This window comes from Dama dama, chromosome 33, assembly GCF_033118175.1.
Source record: "Dama dama isolate Ldn47 chromosome 33, ASM3311817v1, whole genome shotgun sequence".
Lineage (NCBI taxonomy): Eukaryota > Metazoa > Chordata > Mammalia > Artiodactyla > Cervidae > Dama > Dama dama.
Genome location: NC_083713.1, coordinates 57,098,567 through 57,124,949, shown reverse-complemented (window position 1 = coordinate 57,124,949; position 26,383 = coordinate 57,098,567). Strand labels below are relative to the sequence as shown.

Genomic DNA, 26,383 nt, shown 5'->3' with positions numbered 1-26,383 from the left:
GTATTCCCATCTCCTTCAGAATTTTCCACAGTTTATTGTGATCCACACAGTCAAAGGCTTTGGCATAGTCAATAAAGCAGAAGTAGATGTTCTTTCTGGAACTGTCTCACTTTTTTGATGATCCAACGGATGTTGGCAATTTGATTTCTTGTTCCTCTGCCTTTTCTAAATCCAGCTTGAACATCTGGAGGTTCATATTCACGTACTGTTGAAGACCAACTTGGAGAATTTTGAGCATTACTTTGCTAGAATGTGAGATGAGAACAAATGTGCGGTAATTTGAGCATTCTTTGGCATTGCCTTTCTTAAGTGAAGTTAAACAGCACTGTTAACAATGTTGAATAAATTTATTTCATTGTGATTAAAAAAAGATATATGCCATCTATACCCAGATTTCTGATAGTTTTTATCAAAAATGGAGACTGGATTTTGTCAAAATCTTTTCTGCATCTTTTGAATAGTCACATGATTTTTATACTTCATTATGCATTAATGTGGTACATTACAGTTATTGATTTGTAGAAGTTGGACCATCTTTGCCCTCTTCGAATAAATTCCACTCAGTCATGATACATAACTCTTTTACATACTGTTGTATTTGTTAAGTTTTTAAAATAATTTTTTGTATCTAGTCAAGAAACTCTGTACTTTTCTTCTTTTGAAGTATCCTTGGCTAGGTATGGTGTCAAGGTAATACTAGCTTCATAAAATGCCTTTGGTAGTGTTCCTTCCTTTCTAATTTTTGGAAGAGTTTGAGAAGAACTGGTAAGGAATCTTCTTTGATTGTTTGGCAGATTCACCAGTGATGCCATCTGTCTTAGGACTTTACTTGGGGGGAGATTTTTTATTACAAATTCAATCACCTACTGGTTATTAGTCTGCTCATATTATCTATTTCTTCATGATTCTGTCTTGATAGATTATATGTTTTTAAAAATATACCAATTTTTCTAGGTTGTTCAATTTGTTCACATTTTATTGTTCATGGTAATTTCATGATATTTTGTATTGAGCACTTCTGTGATTACTGCCTTCTTTCCCACACACTTACATCAACTGAGGTGTCTCTATATTTTTTCTTGGTAATTTTACCTTTTAAAAAAATTTATTATTATCACTTATCTGTTTTATTGTCTTTTTTACCACTATTTCATTTATTCCTTGTCTGATTTTTTTTTTTTTTTTAATTTCCTCCATCTGCTAAATTTTGGCTTAGTTTATTATCTTTCTAGTTCTTTTGAGTGTGACATTAAGTTGTTTGAGATCTTTAGTTTTTAATTTAAAATAGGCATTTATCTCTATCAACTTCCTTTTTAGAACTGCTTTTGTTATACATCATAAGTTTGATTATATTCCCATTTTCCTAGCCCTCTTTATGATAATCCTGCTACAGTTATCCTTTTACAGTTAATGGACTATTTGTAACAGTATCTCCTTTATATATATGGCTATCTTTGTAGAGTAGCTTGGAATTTCATTTTTCATTTTTGTTATTGTTATTATTAGTATTTTAAGAAACATATATTTTAACCTGCAACTTTACCTGAAAATTTCTATTCACATTTTATTTATTTAATTTTTTAATTACAGGATAATTGCTTTACAGAATTTTGTTGTTTTCTGTCAAACATGAACATGACTCAGCCATAAGTGCACATATGTCCACTTTGGAAATTATTAATGATTGGAATATAATAGGTGACTTGCACTAGAGCAATGGTTCCCAAACAGAGGCAATATCAGGGCCCTCTCTCACCCTCACGGACATCTGGCAATATATAGAAACATATTTGGTTGTTACAACTTGATGAAGGATATGCTACTTGAATGTAGGGTGCACAGCCTATGGATGCTATGAAATATCATTTTATCTACAGGATCCCACAAAATAAAAAATTACCTGGCTTGAAATCTCAATAATGCCAAGGCTGACAAATGACCCCTTTACTATCTAGTCCCTGAAGAATGAAGCATTATATGCAAATTTTAAGACACACCATTTTTAGGCTTAAAATACCGAGGTTCAAGTTTCTAAAAGGGATTGTTTCCCTTGCATTATACATACAAAGTAGATAAGCCTTGTTACGTGTTGGAGCGGCCAACTTGGCAATTTATTTTATAAAGTGAGACTGAAACTGAAAGTCGCTCAGTCTTCTATTCTTTGAGATCCTATGGACTATACAGTCCATGGAATTCTCTAGAATAGAATGCTGGAGTGGGTTGCCTTTCCCTTCTCTGGGGGATCTTCCCAACTCAGGGATCGAACCCAGGTCTCCCACATTGCAGGCAGATTCTTTACCAGCTGAGCCACAAGGGAAGCCCAAGAATACCAGAGTGGGTAGTCTATCCCTTCTCCAGGAGATCTTCCCAACCCAGGAATCAAACCGGGGTCTCCTGCATTGCAGGTGGATTCTTTACCAACTTAGCTCTGAGGGAAGCCCATATATTTTACTCTTAATTACTCTTTTACCTCTTTTACTCTTTTAATTAATTTTACCTCTTAATTACTACATGTAAAATCTGACGGGCTTGAGTGCCTACTTTCTTCTCTATACTTGCAAAAGACATACAAAAGTGTGAGGGAAAATGTGAGAAATTTTGAGGCCAGTGTTAAATGTTGAAAACTAAGATCATGGCATGCGGTCCAATCACTTCATGGTAGATAGATGCAGAAACAATGGAAACAGCGAGAGACTTTTTTGGGGGGGCAGGGGGGGCTCCAAAATCACTGCAGATGGTGACTGCAGCCATGAAATTAAAACACGCATGCTTCTTGGAAGAAAAGTTATGACCAACCTAGACAGCATATTAAAAAGCAGAGACATTACTTTGCCAACAAATGTCCATCTAGTCAAAGCTATAGTTTTTCCAGTAGTCATGTATGTGTGTGAGTTGGACTATAAAGAAAGCTGAGCGCCAAAAAATTGATGCTTTTGAACTGTGGTGCTAGAGAAGACTCTTGAGAGTCCCTTGCACAGCAAGGAGATCCAACCAGTCCATCCTAAAGGAAATCAGTCCTGAATATTCACTGGAAGGACTGATGCTGAAGCTGAAACTCCAATACTTTGGCCACCTGATGCGAAGATATGGCTCACTGGGAAAGACCCTGATTCTGGGAAAGTTTCTGGGAGGGAGGAGCAGCGGACAACAGAGAATGAGATAGTTGGATGGCATCACCGACTCTATGGACATGAGTTTGAGTAAGCTCCAGGAATTGGTGATGGACAGGGAGGCCTGGCGTGCTGCAGCCCATGGAGTTGCAAAGAGTTGGAAATGACTGAGAGACTGTTAAATGTTGGTGTCCAGCTTGTAGGTTTACTCACAACAAACTGATCAATCAATTCTGTAACAATGAAAATTACAATATTTGAAACAATTCTACTTATAGTTTCCTCATCCTGGAGATCCCTAAGATAAAATATTTTTTATTTGGACTAAAATTCCACCCTGGAGCTCAGATTATAAGAATGGCGTTTCTATCCTGCAAAGGAAGTCCATCTGAATATTTCTTAGCTGGCTACAGATGTTGATTAAATCCTCACAATGTCTAAGTGTGAAACATTTCCTGATAAAATAGGTTAGATACTTTTGTCTATAGCCAGATGTTAGATTTTTAAATTATATTTTAAAATTTGAAGAATATTTTCACTTCAAGACAAACTAAAGCAAAAACAAACAAAAAAAAAGGAAAGCCTGAATTTACCCACTTTCTTTAAACAGAGAAATGCAAATAGGCAAAATACACAAAATGTTTGTTGTTAAAACAATAAACAACAAACAATAAAGGCCAACAATTCATGAGAGTTGAGAAGCAAATGACATAAGCCTTATTTTTGCCCCAGCTACTGTTTTAAGCCCCTTCATGGATCACTGCCTTGTCGTGGCAAAGGGGCTTGCATAACCCAATGAAGTTATGAGCCATGCTATGTAGGGCTATCCAAGATGGATGGGTCATAGTGGAGATTTCTGACAAAACATGGTCCACTGGAGGAGGGAATGGCAAACTACCCCATATGAGAACCTCAAGAACTGTATTAAAGGACAAAACAATATAACCCAAAAAAAGATGAGTGCCCCAGGTCTGAAGGTATCCGATATGCTATTGAGCAAGAGAAGAGAAATACTAATAACTTCAGAAAGAATGAAGCTGTTGGGCCAAAGCAGAAATGACACACAGTTGTAGCTGTGTCTGGTGATGAAAGTAAAATCCTGCAAAGAACCATACTGCATAGGAACATGGAATGTTAGGTCCATCAATCAAGGTAAATTGGACATGGTCAAGCAGGAGATGGTAAGAATAAACATCGACATCTTAAGAATCAGTGAGCCAAAATGAATGGGAATGGGTGAATTTCATTCAGATGACCATTATATCCACTACTGTGGGCAAGAATCTCATAGCAGAAATGGAGCAGCCCACATAATCAACAATAGTCCAAAATGCAGTACTTGGGCACAACCTCAATAATGACAGAATGATTTCAATTCATTTCCAAGGCAAGCCATTCAACATCACAGTAATTCAAGTCTATGCCCCTACCACCTATGCCAAAGAAGATGAAGTTGATAAGTTCTATGATGACCTAGAAGATTCGTAGACTAACACTAAAAAAAGATGTCCTATTCATCACTGGGAATTGGAATGCAAAAATAGGAAGTCAAGAGATTCAAGGGGTTAAACCTAGTAAACAGTGTGCCTGAAGAACCATGGACAGAGGTCTGCAATATTGTACAGGAGGCAGCCAACAAAACCATCCCAAAGGAAAAGGAAAGCAAGAATGCAAAGTGGTTATCTGAGGAGGCTTTACAAATAGCTAAAGAAGAAGAGAAGTGAAAAGCAATGGAGAAAGGGAAATATATATCCAACTAAACACAGAGTTCTAAAGGACAGATGGAGAGACAAGAAGGCCTTCTTCAATGAACAGTGCATAAAACTAGAAGGAGAAAACAGAAAGGGAAAGACTAGAGCTCTCTTCAGGAAAATTGGAGATATCAAGGGGACATTTCACCTGAATATGGGCACAATAAAGGACGGAAATTGTAGAGATCTAGTAGATGTTGAAGAGATCAAGAAGAGAGGGAAAGAACACATTGAAGAACTGTACAAAGAAGATTTCAATGAATTGCATTACTACAATGGTGTAGTCAGTCACCCAGAGCCAGACATTCTGGACAGTGAAGTCAAGTGGGCCTTAGGAAGCCCTGCTATTAATAAACCTAGTAGATATGATGGAATTCCAGTAGAACTATTCAAAACACTAAAGGATGATGCCACCAAGGTGTTGCATTCAATATGTCAGCAAATTTGGAAGACCAAGCAGTGGCCACAGGACTGGAAAAGATCAATCCTCATCCCAATTCCCAAGAAGGTTAGTTGTAAAGAATGGGCTAACCATCAGACAATCACACTCATCTCCCATGCTAGTAAAGTCATGCTTAAAATCTTGCATGCTAAGCTTCAGCATTATGTGAACCGAGAGTTTCCAGATGCCCAGACTGGGTTTAGAAAAATTGCCAACATTTGGTGGATCATAGAGAAAGCTATGGAATTCCAGAAAAACTACACTAAAGCCTTTGACTGTGTGGATCATAATAAACTGTGGAAATCTCTTAAAGAGATGGGAATACCAGACTATCTTACCTGTCTCCTGAGAAACCTGTATGTGGGCCAAGAAGCAATAGTTAGAACCCTGTATGGAACAACTGATTGGTTCAAGATTGAGAAAGGAGTAAGACAGGGCTACTTGCTGTCACCCTGTTTGTTTAACCTATATGCTGAGCACATCATGAGAAATGCCAGGCTGGATGAGTTACAAGCTGGAATCAAGACAGGTGGGAGAAACATCAACAGCCTCAGATATGTGGATGATACCACTCTAATGATTTAAAGAAAAGAGGAACTAAAGAGCTTCTTGATGAGGGTGAATGAGGAGCATGAAAGAGCAAACTTAAAACTATATATTAAAAAAATTCAAAAAACAGTGCCTAATAATGGCATCCAGCCCCATTACCTCATGGAAAATAGAAGGGGAAAAGGAGGAAGTAGTGACAGATTTCCTTTTCTTGGGCTCTAAAATCACTGTGGATGGTGACTTCAGCCATGCAATCAGAAGATGATTGATTCTTGGCAGGAAAGGTATGACAAATCTAGACAGTGTGTTAAAAAGCAGAGACATTATTCTGCTGACAAACATCTGTATAGTCAAGGATATGTTCTTCCCAGTGGTCACATAAGGTTGTGAGAGCTGGACAGTCAGAAGACAGAGTGTCAAAGAATTGATACCTTTGAACTGTGAGCTGGAGAAGACTGCTGAAAGTCCTTTGGACAGGAAGAAGATCAAATCAGTCAATCTTAAAGGAAATCAACCTTGAATACTCCTTGGAAGGACTGATGCTGAAGCTGAAGCTCCAATATTTTGACCATCTGATGTGAAAGATGACTCATTGGAAAAGTCCCTGATGCTGGGAAAGAATGAGGGTGGAAGGAGAAGATGGTGTCAAGGATGAAATGGTTGGATGGCATTAAGGATGCAATGGAGACAAACTTGGACAAACTTTGGGAAATGGTGAGGGGCAGGGAGGCCTGTCATGCTGCACCACTTTGTCAGTGGTGTCTGACTCTGTTCAGTCACCCAATGTGACTGAACAACAACTGCGTTTAAAGAGTTTTCAAGCCATAGTTCAGGGAAAGAGAACTGAGATGGAGCTCAGCAGATTTCTTGAAGTGGATAGGCAGACTGATAATCCAGAAAGTAAAAGGTAGCTAGAGTTCATACATCAAATTACTTGAGAAGAGAGATGTTCAGAACCCCACAGATCTTCAGGGAGTTTTCTCCTCAGGTCCTCAGTAGAAGACACATACATGTGAAGAAACTAACTGGGGCTTGGAAAAGAATCATCCAAAAGACCAAAAACAAAGATGGCATGGTTCTCATATAGGGCCAGTTACCCATGTTGATACCAGCCAGACTGAAAAACTCCTAATCCACAGCATTGGGTTGAGTATTTCAGAAAATCTTACCTCTGTAGTGAAGAACAATTGGCCCTAAAATGAACCTTGATCCAGACTCAAGGAATAATCATAAATGTAAGAAACAAATGGATCAAACAGTTTTTGAGTCATAAACTGGATCTCAGAACATAACTCAAAGAAACTTAAGGGAATACAAAACCAGTCAAGACTTAACAAAGTAAAATTCATGCTATCTGGTACCTAATCAAAATTATCAGGCAGGAAATCCCTGATACACAGTGAGGAAAATAGTCAATTGATCAATGAAAAGTGACCAGGAACTGACCCAGATGTTAGAATTAGCATAGAAGGGAGCAGACATAGGGAAAATATTTTTAATACTCAAATCAAACTTTCAGAGATAAATACTACAATATGTCAGATGGAAAATACAATAGTTGGTATTAAGAGAAGTTTAGACATGGAAAAAAAAAGATTAATGAATTTAAGGCATAAGAATAGAAACAATTCAAAAAGGAAGCACAGAGAGGGAAAATACACACACACAAGAGAGAATTAGCAATGGGGAAGCCTCAGATAGTTCAATATATGGGTAACTGGTATACCTCAACCATGAAATTAAAAGATACTTGCTCCTTGGAAGCAAAGCTATGACAAACCTAGACAACCTACTCAAAGGCAGAGACACCATTTTGCTGACAAAAGTTCATATAGTCAAATCTATAGCCTTTCCAGTAGTCATGTATAAGCGTGAGAGTTGGATCATAAAGAAGGCTGAGTGCTGAAGAACTGATGCTTTTGAATTGTGGTACTGGAGAAGACTCTTGAGAGTCCTTTGGACTGCAAGGAGGTCAAATCAGTCCATCCTAAAGGAAATCAACCCTGAATATTCATTGGAAGGACTGATGCTGAAGCTGAAGTTCCAATACTTTGCCCACCTGATGTGAAGAGCTAACTTGTTGGAAAAGACCCTGATAATGGGGAAGACTGAAGGCAAAAGGAGAAAGCAGGGCAGAGGATGAGCCTGTTAGATGCATCACTGACTCAATGGACATTGAATTTGAGCAAACTCTGGGAGATAGCAGAAAACAGAGGAGCCTAGTGTGCTATAGTCCAGGGGGTTGCTAAGAACTGGACATGACTTAGCAAATGAACAATAGGTTGGGGCACAGAAAAATACATTTTTTAAAACAGCCTAAGATTTTACAAATTTGAAGAAAATTAAAAGCCACATATTCTAAAAGTTTAACAATATTAAATATAGTTCACATTAAAAGAAAAAGAAAAAAAGGTATGTCATAATCAAATTTCTCAAAGTCAGTGAGAAGAGAAAAATGTAAAAGTAGACAGAGATGAATTTTGTCACCAAACAACAACAACAACAAAAAACAAGGAAAAGGGCAAAAAAGGAAAAACATGTGGCTTTTAATGTTCTTCAATTATAACAATATTTTAGGGGCTTATAATATACATAAAAGTAAAATGCATGACAAACAATATCAGACATTTGAGAGAGAATGCATTATCATGTCTTTACACATGAAGTGGTATAATACAATTTGAAGATATACCTGCAATAAGTAGGTATAATATGAATACTGAATTAGCCATTAAATAACAAAATGATTACTGCTAATAAGTCAAAAATGATATAAAAACCAGTTCATCAAGAAAATTTAATAATACTAAATATGCTCCTAAAAGCATAGATTTCAATTACATGAAGCAAAAATTGATAAAACTGCAAAGAGAAACTGATAAATCTATTATTTTAGGGAGGGATTTTAACACACTGTCTCAATAATTGATAGACCAAGCCAACAGAAAATCAGCAAGAATGTTACAATCTTGAACACCACAATCAGCCAATTTGACCTGGCTGATGCTTATGAACCATCAAACTAACAACATTCTTCTTCTCAAATCTAAAAAGACACTTAGCATACGGGTATTTACTAAAATAAGCCATATTTGGGGGGTATAAAAGAAGATAAAACATACATTTAAAAGAAATCGAATGATGCAAGAATCTTCTCTGACTACAACAAAATTAAGTTAGAAATCGACAACAAAAATAAATCACCCATAGGGTGAAAGAGAAATTAAAAGTGAGTATAAAAAGTATTTGAACATAATAAAAATGTAATACACACACACAGAAAACACAATGGAATCCCACTAATTTTAGGGGAAAACTTTAGCACTAACTACCTATAATAGGAAGGGCAGTCTAAAACCAATGACCTCATATTCCACGTTAAAACTTGCAAAAAGAAAACTAAACACAAAATGAGCATAAGAAGGGAAATAATAAAGAAGCAAAAATCAATGAAATAGAAAATAGAAAGATAATAGAGAGAAATCAAACAAAACAAAAGGCTGATTATTTGAAAAAATAAATAAAATGGATATAATACTATCCTGACTAAACAAAAAGCAAAGAGATGATATAAATACCAAGTATTAGGAATGGAGAAAATGATATGACTACACATTCCACAGCAGTAAAAGCATAATAATAGATAATTAGGTAACTTTGACAACATATATGAAAAATGAGAGATTCATCAAAAATGTAATTAACAAAGTTCCTTCAAGAAAACATAGTTTATTGAAGTTCTATATGTATAAAAATTATAATTTTAAATAAAATATTCTTACAAAGAAAAATTCTAGGATCAATTGGCTATATTGGTAAATTCTACCAAGTAATTAATACAGTAAATACACCAATTAAAAAGAATAAAGAGGAAGTACTTCCAACACATTCTATGAGGTCAGGGTTACCCGGACATGAAATAGTTAAAGACACTGCAGTAAACAGAAATTGCAAATCTCTCATAAATATAGATGCACCAATTGTAACCAAAATTTAGCAAATCAAATTCAACAATATATTAAAAGATACATGTCATGACCAATGATTATGTTTATTCCAATAAAGCAGAGCTAGTTTAATACTTGAATATAAATTAGTATAATTATTCATATTAGCAAACTAAATCATCTCAATAATGAAAAATCCACTGACAAAATCTGACATCCACTACTAATGAAAGCTCTTAGCAAACTAGGAATGGTAGGAAGGTACTTCAATCTGATAATGGGTAGCTATTAAAAATAAACCTATAGGTAATATAGTTACTGGTGAAAAACTGAATGCTTTTCCAGTAAGAGAAGAACAAGAAAAGACAGTAAATTGCTCTCATTACTTCTATTCAACATAAGACTTGAAACTCTAGCTTTAGATAAAATAATTGAAAGAATAAGAAGGAATAATGATTTGGAGATGACATGTTTGCTTATGTAGAAAATCCAGTGGAATCTACCAAAAGATGCTAGAAGTAATGAGTTTAGTGAGGATGAAGGACAGGATATCAATATGCAAATTATAGACATTTCTATGTCTATACACTAGCAACTAACAATTGAAAATTGAAATTAAGAAAATCACCATTGAAAACTGCATAAAAATATGAATTGAGCATGTTAAATATGTAGAAGACCTATAAATGATAGCAATAAATATTGTGAAGAAACATTTAAGAATAAATAGAATAAATGGTACAGACATTTTGAAAAACAGTTCTGCAATTTTTCAAAAAGGTAAATATCCAGCCCTTCTACTTAAAGGTATTTACCCTAGAGAAAAGAAAATGTATGTCTGAAGATCTGAACACAAATACTAATAGCATCTTTATCTATAGTGGCTAAAACTTGGACCCAAAAAGCTCATTAACAGGTGCAAAAATGAACATACTGTGTATCTGAACAATGAAATACTCCACAGTGATAAAAAGTAATGACTTTTGATAAATGTAGTAAAATAAATGAATCTCAAAATAATTATGCTGATTGAAAGAAGCTTCATTTTTATGCATTTTTTTTAATTTTCGTAATTTGGTTCTCTGTGCCAAATGAATTTAACATTGCTTCCATAAAATATTTTAAATACCAAGAATACAAAAATAAGTCCAACCAAATGTAATTGTAGTAACTTAGGTCTTTTAAAAGAATTTGTTCATTTGAACTTTCATTAATGCTACGAATCTCTTGGACTCAGTCCACTACACTAGATAAGGTAAATTTTTAAACCTTACCTCTCTCCAGCCTTTTATCATCAACGATGATTGTGTTACTCTGTAATGTCAATTTAAATCTCCATATCATTACTTAACTTAAAGACCTTGTATGAAAAGACTGTTAATTAGGAAGTAATATTTAATTACATAACTGCTATAAGGATATTAATATTTATAAAAAGTGAAAATGAAATGAACTAAATGACCAAAAAAGTTGTTACTTATATACCCTTGTCAATGAAAAACCTAACTGCTTCTTTTGTAAACTCCAATTAGGATGGTGACACTTTTCTGGATGGGCTGCTAGGTGCCAGACATTTGTTAATTGCCCTTATATCTTGTACTATGTTCTTACCATCCATATAGTTATTGACCAAATCTTTATGAAATATTTATATATTACATTCCAACAGGATTCATTGCACTTGATTTTATTTTCTACTAGAATAATTTAAGCAGAGTCATGTAACTGTATCATCAAGTGGTCTCTCTTTTCTCTTATACTTTTCCTAAAGATCACTCCAATAGTTTTAGATCATAGATAGAGACCTCTAAAGAAACATCAAAAGAAAGATAGTCTTAGTACAGGACTGTGTAAGGTTCTCTTAACTATTGATATCAGAGAGAACACATACTCTGATGGATGTATTAATAGGATTTTCAGTCTAAATTGATTTTTCCAGAGTAGACACCTGTCACACTGTAACAGGAAAACAGACCAGGAGTACTTTTGTTCAGAAGTAAGTGACTTTGAGAAAGAAGACTACTGACATAAAATCTGGCAGAACAAGAATATTTCTTTGAGATGGAATTCCACTGATAAGGAAAATCTGTGGAGAAGATTTAAAATTTTAAAGAGCATGTTAGGAAATCTTTTTCTTCTTCAGTCTATGTTTCAATGCAGCAGCCTACACTTGCATAATCTGTAATGGAAACTGTTATTTTCCTAACTTGTTTCCCAGAACTGAGGGGGAAAAAAATCTCATGGGAAATATTAAGATACATTATAATATAGTGATTCACCCAAAAGAATTAAGGCTACTGATTCTGTTGAAAAGATGACACACTGATACTAGCTTTATCCATAAAATTATACAAAAAATTGATCAAATGCCATGAAATGCCTTTACTAAATCAATGTACTTTTTAACAGCAATGTAGCTTTTGGGGGGGGGTTATTTTTTGTTTATTTGTTTTTTCATAATGTTAGTAACCATGAGCTGGCCTGGAATGTCACTATAAAGTCATTATTTAGTTATATATGACAGGTCTACTCTTAACAAACAAGGACTTCCTTGCTTATGTGGAAACAATAGTGCAAATTCCTCCTAGGAATTGATCTAGCACCTGTTCTCTGACTTAAGAAGTCCTGGTCCATTGAGTGATAAAGAATATTACTTCTTTGCTTGCTGGAAATATTGGAACATTTGGGTACTTCCTAAAAACAGAATATGCATAGAGTCTGGGGATTAGTAAGCAAAAATCTGTAGAGTGAAATTAGTTGCTGAGGTTGGTTTCTAGCTTTGGAATTTAGGAAGTAATAAATGTAGTAGGAATATTGCTTATTGTATAGATGATAATATATCACCAGGGACTTCACAAAACCTTGAAAGAAGCTAATCTGCCTGTGTCTCTACTTTTACTGAACCTAAAACATGTTCTCTACATGCTAATAGTCACTACCTCTTGTTGCAGTAATGTAAATAGAAGAGGATAAATTATATAAAACATCAGTTAATGACACTGAGTCAAATATCTCAAAGCAAATTTATTTGGACAAATCTGTACCACAGGAAGTAAAGCTAAGCCCAAAGTGGAACTGAAAACAAACATATTTTCTTTCTATCATGGAAGTATAGATATCATGAACCAAAAAGGATTTTTATTTATAAATGCTTTGCATTCCAACAGTTAAGCAATAAATTACTCGGCCATCTTAAAAGTTTTATTATCTTGAGAAAAAAAAAAAATGTCCTTTTTTTCCCACTACCAAACAGAAGGACTCATAACTGCTTAAAAACCAACCTAGAGTTATCCAATCAGATTTGTCAAGAGCTATGTGACAAAGTCTTTTGCTTCTGGGAGCCTATAGTTCTAAAAGAAGGGCTCTTTGAATTATGCTTTATAAAAGGAAAAAAAAAGCTCTCACCCAGAGATCATAAATTATCTACAACTTTTATTTCTGGCAAATCCAAGGAAACTTCTTATGTTTCTGTATTCATGGCAGCTTTTACAAGGCAAGCATTTCCAAAAGAACAAGGTATTGGATGGGAAACCTAATTCCTATATCAAATGAAAGACTAGAAGCATATAGCCTTCCTGACCTGTAGAGAGCACAGAGTTAGAATTTAAAAAAAGAGAATGACATTTACCTCTTTCTAGCGGTGCTGAAAGCTGAACTTTAGGTACCAACTTTTCTAGGTTTTAATTTCTTCAATGGTAAAATGAAGAAAATCTTACATATCTCATAAGTTTATGGTGAGGATTGAACAAAGTATTTAATGGCCTAATAGAAATGCTGCTTACAAAATGAACAAATTAACATGAGAATAATATTAAATGACTTCATTCTGTTACCTTTTGGATCAATGCTTGCCCCAAGAATTTTCAAGTATTTTCAGTCATTAGATGCACATATAACACCCAAAATCCTTTGATCTACCTTGAATACATTCCTGGGATTAGGTGGCAGGTTTTGCAAATTTAAACTTCAAATCATTGTACCAAGGTATGAATCAATGCCCATCAACTGTTAAATGAGGGACAAAATGTATCATCACTTCATCACACTGTTCTTGTTGCATTCTTGTACTCCAAACGCAGTTTTTAAAGCTATTTCTTATACTTTCTGTAAGGGCTTTCCTGCTGGCTCAGTGAAAAGAAATCACCTGCCAATGCAGAAGACGTAGGTTCAATTGCTGGGTCAAGAAGATCCCCTGGAGGAAGAAACGGCAACCCACACCAGTGTTCATGCCTGGGAAATCCCATGGACAGAGGAGAATGACAGGCTACAGTCCATAGGGTTGCAGAAGAGTTGAACATGACTTAGGGACTACACAACAACATACTTTTTGTAATGCTTCTTAGTGTGTGTATGATAAAACAGTAATTCCGTATGTGGTTTAAGATAGTATTCTCCCCCCTGGGGATGGGGAAAAATGGTCTCATAGTAACTACTTCTTTACCATCATACATAGTATATATATGGACTAATTTTGTTGAAATAGTAATGACAATACCATGCTAAATGAAACATAGATTTTAATTTTGAAGTTGAAATTTTAATTTATGATTAAAAGCCCTGGATGATATCAATGCCAGCTCTCAAGTACAAACTAAGTTTAGCTATAAAGGTTTGGTAAGCTTATGAGTTACTACAACTGAATTTTATTTTTAATGTTATTTGAGATGAATATTTATATGATTTTCATTTTTCTTCCTTATACTATACCCTAATGTTAAGCTACTTCACTTGTGTCTAAATGTCTATATATTGTTTCAATCCTCTAAATTGTTTCTAAATATATTGTTTCAATCCTGTTTCTTTAACTGTACTATGAATATATGTTTATAAGTGTATGTATATTTGTTATATATGCATATACATACACACAAGCAATAATCTGTGTATCTCATTTAGCTTATCCACTTGAATAGAACCCTGAACTTTGACAATGTTTCTCCTTGAGATACCTAGAGAGAATAAGTATTTTTCAATCACTTAAGAAAGCAAGCCATGGCCAGTGGAAGTACAAATTTAGATAAATATGGTTTGGCAATCTTCTATAAAGGTATTGCTTTCTGATTTTTGAGCATGTTACTGTATTTCAAAATATCTTTCTCTGCTTCTTTACAGAACAATAATCATATATTTGTTACCTGAAGAGAAAAATGCCTTAAGAAACATAAAAACATTCCAGTAATTTTTTGGAGACTAGAACTGTTACAAAACAATTCTAGGGAGTTTTTGTTTCAACAATTAACTTGACATTTGAATTATTCTTCTTGTAGAAAAGTTATTTATAAAAATTAAAGTATGCAACATTTTTCAAATAAATGTGTTTTCTCAGTTTGTCTCAAAAAAAAAAAAAAAAAGACTTGGTCCTTTATGATGTCCAACTTTAGACAGAAATTTAGAAAATTCACTTTCTTATTCTAACGAGCAGAAGAAAACGGGAATCTGCAGGTATAAAAACGGTTAGGGTAATTTAAATCATTTTTTTGTTCTGTAATGAAATAATTTTTTATTCAACTACTGGTTACCTGCTGGTTTCAGTGGGTACAGAAGTACATCATAAAATAGGCTTGTAAATGTTACAGTGTGTAACACAACACAAAATTACAGGTTTTTTTTTTTTTTTATAATGAAGTAGAACCAGCTATTGATTATCTTAAGGCACTGATTATAAAGCATTAACAATCTGGCATATCACAACAGAAATCTACTTTTTTCAATAAATGTCCTAATTATCTTCCAAACTCCTTTAACTGGCATGTCCTGATTTTTACTTTTGAAATGTGAATCTTGACATCTTCTGTCTAGATGCTGTCTCATTAGAGGCCGATGAATGTTGAGAGAAAGTGGCCATGTTGACAGCTGTTTCTAGACTTTCAGACAAAATAGTAATGATCAGACTGATGCTAGCAGTTCTCCTGCATTATTTGCAAACACTGGTTTCAGTGTTAATCATTCAGTTCCTACAGTCATTTTCAGAGAGGTAAGTTTCCTTGTTGGCTACAAATACAAAAAGTTCTTTCTTCTCTAAGCTCCAGCATAATATAACTCATAAACTGAAAATACAACCTTTAATAACAACTACTCTTTAAATTTTATAGTGCTAATAGTTGAAAAAATTGTCTTTACAAATATAAACAAAATGTTGACTAGGAATTTTCCTGTTGTACTAGAACTGCTACTGAGGCTCAAAACAGAAAACTGTAAAGCTTTAAATAAGTTGTGTGGTTTGAATATTTAACTAGATTGGGTGAATAACACAGAAACCAGAAAAAGTATAGTATTTGCCTAAACTGTCCTTAGGAGATAGGGACAGTAGACATCAAAATACAGCATGATTGAAATCAGTGATTAGAAAAGACTGGAATTGTTTTCTATTAATATCCCACTGAGTGGTCTTCAATGAGCTCTTTAATCACCCCTTATCTCATCGTATCTTCAAATATACCCCTTGGAATAAGACAGGGATAATTCATAGCTTTGTAGAGGTGAAAAGTAAAAATAATAAATTTCTCGTAACACTCCTGCTTCCTCTCCCACACTTTATTTATAAAGAAAATTGATGAGCAGAGACCAGTTAGTGACTGAAAAAGCCAAAACCAGAATCTAAATAAAATTTTGTCAATGTTACACCTTAAGGTTTCATGACTTTGACTGAAAGAAGTGGTAATAGATTGTCTGATTATTTAATTCTAGCCTTTGATTTGGCCTCTCTTCCACCTTTGCACAGCTGAATCCTTCCTATTATATAGAGATAACAGTAAGTGCCACGAGTGACCCTGGAGAAGCCTTCCTGGACCATTGAGAGAGCCCATGCCCTCTTCCCCATGGGCATGATCTTATCCCCTTTCTCTGTTCAGTTTTCTTCCAAGTACATTACTCTCTGAAATCATGTTGTTGACTTATGTGATTATTTATTGACCTTTTTATTAGTATTCCATGGAGACAGGAAACTTAATTGGATTTGTATAATGATAAATTCTTATTATCTCACATGTAATATCATTTGACATAGTGAGTGTCAAAGAGTTTCTAAGCAAGTGTCCTGAGGTTTAGTGTCATATTATTCTCTTCTCATTGATCAGAACTGCTTTTGCCCACTTGGTACACAGAGTCAAATAAATGACTATAGCAGAAATTCTATTCTCAACCTTTTAAGCTATATCTCTTCCTGTCTTCCATTATTTGTCTCAAGTTTGTCCTCAACAATGGTGATATAAAAATTGATCCATCAATGCCAGGTTCCTTCCTATAATTTTTGAAAGGGGGAATGCAAAACTTCAAAAAGTTAAATTATTTGCTTTCGGGTTATATATTTAGGAATTGTAGGAACATAAACTAAAGCAAGGTCTTTTGCCTTATTTTTCTAATACAGAACACTTATGCAATGCTATGAAAAAATAAAAGTACCTGGTCAGTGTGTGGGTAGGAAGAAAACCTCTAGAGAAGAAATTGAGGGTTTATGTTACTCTCTACTATTGCACAGATCTCTAAAATTCTGGGATTCCAATGCCGAAAAAAAGGAGCCTACTAAAAAGACATTATTGACCTATCTGGTTTTATTCTCAAGGGGGAGAAATTAAAAAATCAAATTCAACCCACCTCAGAGATAATAGTGTTTTAGATTATCCCTAGATATTTCATGCAAAGATGGGCACAATACAGGACAGAGTTTGTATGGACCTATCAGAATCAGAAGATACTAAGAACAGGGGGCAAGAAAGCACAGAAGAGCTATGCAAAAAAGGATCTTAGTGACCCAGATAACCACAAGGTGTGATCACTCACCTAGTCAGACATTCTGGAGTGCAAAGTCAAGTGGGCCTTAGGAAGCATGACTATGAACAAAGCTAGTGAAGGTGACTGAATTCCAGCTGAGCTATTTCAAATCCTAAATTATGATGCTGTTAAAGCGCTGCACTCTATATTCAGCAAGTTTGGAATACTCAGCAGTAACCACAGGACTGGAAAAGGTCAGTCTTCATTCTACTACCAAAGAAGGGAGATGCCAAAGAACGTTCAAACTACCACACAACTGCAGTCATTTCACATGCTATCAAAGTAATGCTAAACTCCTCCTAGCTAGGTTTCAACAGCACATGAATGGAGAACTTCCAGCTGTATCAGCTGGATTTAGAAAAGGCAGCGTAACCAGAGAACAAATTGCCAAAATCCACTGGGTCATAGAAAAGCAAGAAAATTTTAGAAAAAAAAACATCTACTTCCACTTTATTGACTATTCTAAAGCCTTTGACTGTGTGGATCACAAAAAGAAAATTCTTAAAGAAATGGGAATACTAGACCACCTCACCTGCCTCATGAGAAACCTATGTGTAGGTCGAGAAGCAACAGTTAAAATGGGACATGGAAAAACAGACTTGTTCAAAATCGGGAAAGCAGTATGTCAAAGCTATAAACTGTCACCTGTTTATTTAAATTAAATGCAGAGTAACTTATATGCATGTGAAATGCTAGGCTGGATGAAGCACAAGCTGGAATCAAGATTCCCAGGAGAAATATCAATAACCTCAGATATGCAGGTGATACCACTCTTATGGCAGAAAGCAAAGAGGAACTAAGGAGCCTATTGATGAAGGTGAAAGAGGAGAGTAAAAAAGCTGGCTTAAAGCTCAACATTTAAAAAACTAAGATCATGACATCTGGTCCCATCACTTCATGGGAAATAGATGAGAAAACAATGGAAACACTGATGGGATTTATTTTCTTGAGCTTCAAAATTACTGTAAATGATGACTGCCATCATGAAATTAAAAGATGCTTGCTCCTTGGAAGAAAAACCTGACAATGTATTCAAAGACTATGTATGCAAATACCTAGACAGTGTATTCAAAGCAGAGATATTGCTTTGCCAACAATTGTCCATATAGTTAAAACTATAGTTTTTCCAGTTTTGATGTACAGATGTGAGAGTTGTACCAGAAAGAAGACTGAACACTGAAGAATTGATGCTTTTGAACTGTGGTATTGGAGAAGATTCTTGAGAGTCCCTTGGACAGCAAGATATCAAGCCAGTCCATCCTAAAGGAAATCAGTCCTGAATATTCATTGGAAGGACTGATGTTGAAGCTGAAACTCCAATACTTTGGCCACCTGATGTGAAGAACTGACACATTGGAAAAGACCCTGATGCTAGGAAAGATTGAAACCAGGAGGAGAAGGGGACGGCAGAGGATGAGATGGTTGGATGGCATCACCAACTCAATAGACATGAGTTTGAGCAAAATACGGGAGATGGTGAAGAACAGGGAAATATGACATGCTGCAGTCCATGGGGTCACAAAGAATCGGACACGCCTGAGCGACTGAACAACAGCAATATCATTTAGATGAAAGATTATCTCTGTTTTGCAGGAGGGTAAATCAAGACTCAAAGTACTCAGGTAAATAATTTGCCTGAATTCACAGGCATAGTAAGTTAGAACCAGATTTCAACCCAGTTAGTCTTGTGTATGAAAAATATACATTCACAGATGTGAAATGAAACTGAAATATCATTCACAGAATAAGAGTAAGCTTAGATTTCATACTAATTGGCATGTTCTATTCTCAAAAAAAAAAAAGAAAAAGAAAGAAAGCATTCCATAGCATCTCATCATAGATCTCCATAATATATTCTAGAATCAGGAAGTTCTACTTCACATCTAAGTTAAATCTCTCCGGTTACAGTTAAAACCTACTGCTTCTTGTTTGAATGAGTAACAGCGGGTCACTTTATAATCATACTCTTCATGACCTTTCATATGCTTGAAGATCATTATTAAGTCACCCTTCAGCATTCTATGATACAACAAGCCCTATAAAAATACCATCAGGCACAAAAATCATTAGAAGCACCACAAGGCACCATCATTAAATTCACCATCTGGCATAACTGGAAATGCCGGCAAATAGAGAGTGCATATTGATGGGCACACTACTGTTTATGCCTTTTAACTGGTCAGCAATGTTAATTATAATTACATCTTCATTGTAGGATTTTATAGCTTATATGGACAAATGAACATACACTCGATTAACTAACTACGGACTAAATGGAAAATGGTTCTCAGGCTAATGTTTCCAAAAGTCATTAGTACTATTTTTTTGTTGACTAATATCTCTACAATCATTGAGTGCTGAGGAAACAGACAAATTGGTTCTGCCTTCAAAGAGAACCCAAGCTCTATTTCCAACTTAGACTACAGAAGTGACTTCTTAATTTAACCTTTCAAAAGTTAAAGTAATTTTCCTTTTGCTTTTGTAGTTTCACTGTGGATATTTTAATGCAGATAATGTTAGATTCATATAGACTAATGATATGTTAGTAATGCTCTTCAAATTCAGTTTCTTGTAAAAAGTTTTTGCTATTAAAATTATAAGCAGTAAACTTGAAATGACTATGTTATATGTCCCTTATATTTTAACAAAAATAAAATAAGCAATTAAATTTTTGTTATACTATAAATAAAGTATAAGAATTCTTTTCTTATAAATTGAATTCTTGAAAATATACTCTTCTTTTCTTTAGCATCAAGAACATACTCGTCTTTTCTTTAGCATCCTTCCAGTCTGAAGTTCTATGTGTGCTAAGAAATTAAACTATACCGTATAAGCGATACTTACCACCAAAAGATTTCTCATCACAAACATGATACATCTATACTTATCTCAGATATTTAGATTATACTGCATGTACTATTGTTGTAATAAGCTATTTTTGTTAAAATGGAATGTTAAGCTTTTGTTAAAGCTCAATGAAATAAACAGTCTTAGTTTGCTAAAATACCTATTATGAAATATTAGTTCAATTTTTTTTTCAATCAAACATTTTCACTTTGGCATTAGAATTGGTTATGGCATTAGGATCATTTGGCATTAGAATGATTCACAAACTATGTCCTCTATGAGGTTTTATTGCTACTTCATCTCACTAGTTTACTCTTATCATTACCCTTTCTGCTTCCTTTGTATTATCCCTACCTGGTTCATTCTCCCTGCTCAGTGGCCTTCATAAGCTTTTCTGTAAAGTCACATTATTTCACATTTCTTTTTTATATTCACTGCGCTTGGGGGGAAAAAAATCTGTTCTTCTTAAGTACAATGAAAGCACATAAAATTGGAATAATTGGATAAGCAGTTTTTAGTGCAAACTAGTATTACCATGCTACAGGTTCTATTCATAAAAGTCAAGTGGCAATTTTTTACTTTCTCCACACACAAAAAAAATTAAAGAGAGCAATAAATAGAATTTCTCTAAAACATATAGCAGAGAATACTGTATAAGAGGCTATTTTCACCTCCCAGATGTATAGAGAGAGTGATTATACACACGGGGAATATTCTTGTCTTACTGAGAGACAAGTCATAACTAGAGATAACAAGAATATTAACACAATGACATAAATTGTTGTGTATAGATATAGCATATCCATGTGTGCATATTTGTGATCAATCTATTTTGTCCTCCATTCTCTTGGCAGCAACATGATATTGATCACATAGAAGATGCTTTCCTTATTAATGATGTTTTAGCTGTACTTCTCTGATTATCTGCCTACTTTGTATTTAAAGGGCCTGGGTTTACCACCTTCCACTTGTAATATGAAAATAAAAATAAGAGCTGTGCCACTTTTCTTCTCCATTTTCCTAGCCTCTTTTCACCACCTTTTTCTACTCTGCTCTTTGCACCAAGAGGCTGATCCCTATGGATTGCAGAGCTGATCTACCTTCTAGATGGTTTCTGTCAGAATTCAGCCAAGGAGGGTCATCAGTGGGAGATCAAAGAGTAATAGGAGACTTGATTTTTTGTTTGTTTGTTTGTTTTCCCATTTTTTTTCTAATCTGGGAGGCATCTTCTAGTAGAGGCTACAGTCCCCCATGATTACAGCTCCTTTAAGCAGTTCTTCCCACATGGCACCTTGTCTCATTGGGTTCTGATGATACCTCTTCCTCCTCTTGCCCTTCAGGTTTAGGGGTGAAATAGCTTCATATTATTTCTCTCACATAAGTGCCCCAGGATGCTTTATTGGCTCCTTTAAAATGTTCTCACACCTTTGAAAAAACATTTTTTTTTGCTAAATTCTTGAACCATGCAAGGTTCCTGTCATGGTCCTAATTGATACATAATCCCACTCTAGAAGGATAAAACTAGTTCTCTTCTTTTTGAATTGGACAGCTAAAGCAATAAAAAATGCTTGCTTTAAATATTTTGCTTACATTCATGTTCATAGCTTCACATATTACAATTATTTCAAATGTATAATATGCATGAATGAATGAATGGTATGTTTTGTTAGAAATTTTAAAATCCCAGATTTTATGGGATGTCATTCACTCATGCTAATTTCAGCATGATTTCAGGGATTTCTACCTCACTATTCGACATTAAATAAAAAAAAAACTGTCATCTGTATTAATATTTACAAATATATTTTCCTGTGATTATTTGAGGCACATTTTTTTTAGCCTGCTTTCAGAGAGGCTTTTTTTTTTTTTTTTGCCTTGTTGGGCCAAATAACATCAAATGGTCCTGTGAAGATACTGTTCTGAAATAGTTGCTTTCTTGGGAATATTCATTTAGAGAGACTCAGTTCTAGTAATGGTTATGAATTGGACCTCGATAAACTCAAGGTTAGTAATTGCTTGTGTAATAGGACTATGACCTGGTGTCCAATAAGGCCTATCTAATTCAAATAAAGCAAACCTTTATATCTGAGGTTCCTAAGCTTGGGATTTTCAGTAATCATAAATAATTTAAGAAATTCCAAAATAGCCAGGTGGATAAATATGCAGAATTGCACCAGTCATCTTATGCAGACAGAGCACTCAAGAATACAGAATACTCATCTATGGGAGTTAAGAACAAAGCAGTGCTGCCCTCAAGAGAAGCCACCTAGAAAAGACAGTCTTCAGAATGGGAGAAAATAATAGCAAACGAAGCAATAGACAAAGGATTAATCTCAAAAATATACAAGCAACTCCTGAAGCTCAATTCCAGAAAAATAAATGACCCAATCAAAAAATGGGCCAAAGAACTAAACAGACATTTCTCCAAAGAAGACATACAGAAGGCTAACAAACACATGAAAAGATGCTCAACATCACTCATTATCAGAGAAATGCAAATCAAAAGCACAATGAGGTACCATTACACGCCAGTCAGGATGGCTGCTCTCCAAGAGTCTGCAAGCAATAAATGCTGGCGAGGGTGCGGAGGAAATGGAACCCTCTTCCACTGTTGGTGGGAATGCAAACCAGTAGAGTCACTATGGAGAACAGTGTGGAGATTCCTTAAAAAACCGGAAATAGAACTGCCATATGACCCAGCAATCCCACTCCTAGGCATACACACCGAGGAAACCAGATCTGAAAGAGACACGTGCACCCCAATGTTCATCGCAGCACTGTTTATAATAGCCAGGACATGGAAGCAATCTAGATGCCCATCAGCAGACGAATGGATAAGGAAGCTGTGGTACATATACACCATGGAATATTACTCAGCCATTAAAAAGAATACATTTGAATCAGTTCTAATGAGATTGATGAAACTGGAGCCCATTATACAGAGTGAAGTAAGCCAGAAAGATAAACACCAATACAGTATACTAATGCATATATATGGAATTTTAAAAGATGGCAATGATAACCCTATATGCAAAATAGAAAAAGAGACACAGATGTACAGAACAGACTTTTAGATTTTGTGGGAGAAGGCGAGGGTGGGATGTTCTGAGAGAATAGCATTGAAACAAGTATACTATCAAGGGTGAAACAGATCACCAGTCCAGGTTGGATGCATGAGACAAGTGCTCAGGGCTGGTGCACTGGGAAGACCCAGAGGAATCGAGTGGACAGGGAGGCGGGAGAGGGGATCAGAATGGGGAACACATATAAATCCATGGCTGATTCATGTCAATGTATGGCAAAAACCACTACAGTATTGTAAAGTAATTAGCCTCCAACTAATAAATGAAAAAAAAAGAGAAGCCACCTGGAGAGAAATTGTTCTTTCCTCTATTCTGAGGCTTCTAGTTTTGAACTGAAAGGCAGACAGAGGCAATCCTCTTTCTGCACTGGACAGAAGATGTCATCTTTGACAAGTCTGATCTGGTATTCAGGACTTTAAAGAGGTGGCTATAATGCCAATTCAGGGAAAATTGCCTCTATTCATGAAATGCCATTAGTCTAGATTCAAGTAGTGGAGTTCTCAAAGGAATAACTACATTGTTATTCAGTCGCTAAGTCTTATCCAACTCTTTACAACTCCATGGACTGTAGCCCACCAGGCTCCTCTCTCCATGGGGTTTTTTGAGGTAAGTATACTGGAGTGGGTTGTCATTTCCTCCAAGGGATCTTCCTGGAGCAGGGATTGAACTTGCACCTCCTGCATTGGCAGGTAAATTCTTTACCACTGAGCCACCAGGGAAGCCCACAGAAAAACTATTAAAATACCCTTTAAAACACAGGAAATAAAGAAGAAAATTAGAGCTTCTCTTATAAAAATTATCTAAGACATGAAGAGTAGGCACAGTTTAGTGGTTGAAAAGAGGAGCTCATAAGAAATGAAATAATTTTCCATAGAATCTAATTTATTTGAAATACAGAATTTTTTGTTGATAGGTCTCAGTATAACAAGTATTTTGTTATGAGTATTGAGTGATGATATTAGTACTATTAATTTTCTTTTCTCTGACTGCTATGGCTTGAGAAACCTCTATTACCTATGAAATCTAAGTAAATTGCTCTAGATTCAGCCAGCCAGTTGATACTAAGAAGATTTCATTAACATTCAAATTAACATTTTGCTTGTCTGCTAGTCTTCGCACCCACCTACATAAAGAAGAATTTCAGTCCCATCAGTAACTTTATTGTATTTGAAATGGGAGGTGTTGATGGAGTAAGTATAAAGGGAATCTTACAGCATAAAGAGCTTTCTTTTTGTATTTCTGTTCTGAACCCTCCTCCTAGGTGCTGTCTTCAGCCACTTGAGGCTACATGTATCCTCCTGGGGAATAACAAATCCCTGACCAAAGTACTGCTCCTGGTGTTCCCTAAATCATGAATGAAGAAGAGACCAAAGGTTCTGTATTAGCTTCAGTCTTCACTACCCAAGAAAATTCAGAATTTATTATAAGATGAGAATGTTGTACTTCAGGATAGGAATGGTTAGCCACAGGCCCACAATCCATTCTCTCTCTTTAGGGAAAGTGGGGTGAAGAGGCACCTCAAAAGAAGAAAGGAGGAAAGTGACTTTCAACAACAGGAAGGAGGTGGGCTAAAAAAGCAAGCAAGCAATCAGTGCTATGACAAACAGGATTCCTCTGGCAAATAAATTCCAGAGTACATTAAAGTAAATCAGTGGGGTAGTGCCTCTTAGGAACCTATTTAGAGAAGTTTAGTTGAATAGAAGATGCTTGAAAAGAATAGAGTGGACCCCAGGAACTTAAGCTTGGCAAGTGAAAAGCGCTGATGGTGTTAAGGGGAGAGTGGTGTCATACTGTCCTCCTCCACTGACAAGGCAACAGGCAGAAAAGTAAGAATCCAGTGAACTGCTTTCTGAAAGAAATTGATAATCTAAAGAATACAGGAGAGGGTGAGGGGCTTTCCAGGAGCCTCAGTGGTAAGGAATCTGCCTGCCAGTGCAGGAGACACAGGAGACATGGATTCCATCCCTGAATAAGGAAGAACCCCTGCAGAAGGAAATGGCAATCCACTTCAGTATTATTGCCTGGAAAATCCCATGCATGGGGATCCTAGCGGGTTATGGTCCATAGGGTGCCTAGGACTCAGACAAGACTGAGCAACTGAGCATGCACACACTCACAGGAAAGGGTGAATGAGATAAAACAAAAGATCGGGTTGTGAAAGATGCTCAACATTATTAATCAGTGAAATGCAAATCAAAGCCATAATGAGATATCACCTCACATTTATTAGAAGGTATATTATCAGAAAGATAAGAAATAACAAGTGTTGAATAGAATGTGGTGAAAAAGGAGTCCTCGCGCATGAGTGGTGGAAACATAAATTGGTGCAAAGAAAAACAGTGTGAAGGTTCCTCAAAAATTAAAAAATAAAACTGCCATATGATCTAGCTATTTTATTTCTGATTATTTATCAAAAGAAAATGAAAAAAAAAAAAAAACTATTTAGAAAAAACATGTGCACTCCAGGGTTCACCACAGCATTAATTACAATCACCAAGATGAGTGAACAACCAAACTTCTATGGATGAATTAATGGATAAAAATGATATCCCTCTCTCTCACACACACAAACACACAAATACTTGAATGTTAATCAACCATAAAAGAAGAAAGTCTTGCCATTTGTGATGACATGGATAGATTTCAAGGCATTATCCTAAGTGAAATAGTTTAGGCAAAGAAAAACAAATATCATATAATTTCTTCCATACATGTTTAAGAGTAAAACAAATGAAAACCAAACAACCAAAAAACAAGCAAAAAATACACAAGCTTATTGATACAAAAAATAGATTGGTGTTCACAAGCAGTACAGACTGGAAGGTATGAAAAATGGCAAACCGGTTTTTTCTTTTTTTTTTTGCTTTTTTGCTTTCAGTTTAGA

The 26,383-nt window shown here is 35.3% G+C and overlaps 1 protein-coding gene across 1 annotated transcript in view; it reads right to left on the bottom strand.

Moving 5' to 3' along the window:
* Positions 1-26,383, bottom strand: part of LRP1B (LDL receptor related protein 1B) — a 1,867,078-nt gene that overhangs the window by 1,011,123 nt on the left and 829,572 nt on the right. The gene's annotated exons all lie outside the window — the stretch shown is intronic.